Source organism: Mus caroli, chromosome X (assembly GCF_900094665.2).
Source record: "Mus caroli chromosome X, CAROLI_EIJ_v1.1, whole genome shotgun sequence".
Taxonomy (NCBI): Eukaryota; Metazoa; Chordata; class Mammalia; order Rodentia; family Muridae; genus Mus; species Mus caroli.
Window position 1 is genome coordinate 42,997,279 of NC_034589.1, and position 1,542 is coordinate 42,998,820.

The following is a 1,542-nucleotide window of genomic DNA, read 5'->3' on the forward strand; positions in this document are numbered from 1 at the left end:
CCTTCCGGTCAGCGCCAGCACCAGGGCACCTTGGGCAAGGAGTCTGCAGACAATCCCAAAGTCTGCACAGGACTCTCCACAGGATCATAGGACCTCTGGTGAGTGGAAAACAACTTCTGCAAGGAGGCAGGTGCGAGCGCCAGATATATAGGCACATTCCCTGCAAGAGGAGAGCTTTCCTGCAGAGAGTGCTCGGACCACTGAAAATCAGGAGAGAGCTAGTCTCCCAGGTCTGCTGATAGAGGCTAAAATAATCACCTGAAGAACAAGCTCTAAACAGAGACAACTATAACAACTAACTTCAGAGATTACCAGAGGGCTAAAGGCAAACATAAGAATGTTACTAACAGATCTTGGTCCCAGGACTCCACCGAAAAGTAGTCTGCACAGGTGAGAGTGTGCACACAGAAGCTGACAGCTTCTGGGACAGGCAGGAGCCACAGAGCTTCTGAGGCAGCGCCCGTTTCCGGCTCCAGACATCCGACCACCTCCCTGGCCAGAGGACAGCTGTCCACCCGGCCCGGAAGGTTTTTGCCTTAGGAACGGCAGGAGCCATTTTGGTTCTGGGACTCGGCCAAAAAGTAGTCTGCACAGGTGAAAGTGTGCACACAGAAGCAGACAGCTTCAGGGACAGGTGGGAGCCACAGAGATTCTGAGGCAGTGCCCTTTTCGGGCTCTGGACATCCAACCACCTTCCGGTCCACTGCAGCACAGGGGTTCCTGGCCCGGGGACTCTCTGGACACCCGCAAGGACCCACACAGGATCCCCCACGTGATCCTAAGACCTCTGGTGAGTGGAACAGAGCATCTGCTCCAATCCAATCACGAGGGACCTGAGACTGCATTAACTAGGGAAACAAATGACCTGCCTGATTAGGGACAAAAGTCCCTTCTGGTCCACTCCAGCACCGGGCTTCCTTATGGGCTGAGATTCTGGACACCCCCAAATTTCTCACAGGACGCTCCACGGGATCTTAAGACCTCTGGTGAGTGGAACACAACTTCTGCCAGGAGGCAGGTTCCAACACCAGATATCTGGGAACCTTCCCTGCAAGAGGAGAGCTTGCCTGCAGAGAGTACTCTGACCACTGAAACAAAGGATAGAGCTAGTTTCCCAGGTCTGCTGATAGAGGCAAACATAATCACCTGAGGAATAAGCTCTAACCAGAGACAACTATAGAAACTACCTCCAGAGATTACCAGATGGCGAAAGGCAAACGTAAGAATCCTACTAACAGAATCAAGAACACTCACCATCATCAGAGCGCAGCACTCCCACCTAACCTAGTCCTGGGCACCCCAACACAACCAAAAAGCTAGACCTGGATTTAAAATCATAACTCATGATGATAGTAGAGGACATCAAGAAGGACTTTAATAACTCACTTAAAGAAATACAGGAGAACACTGCTAAAGAGTTACAAGTCCTTAAGGAAAAACAGGAAAACACAACCAAAGAGTTAGAAGTCCTTAAAGAAAAACAGGAAAACACATCCAAACAGGTGATGGAAATGAACAAAACCATACTAGACCTAAAAAGGG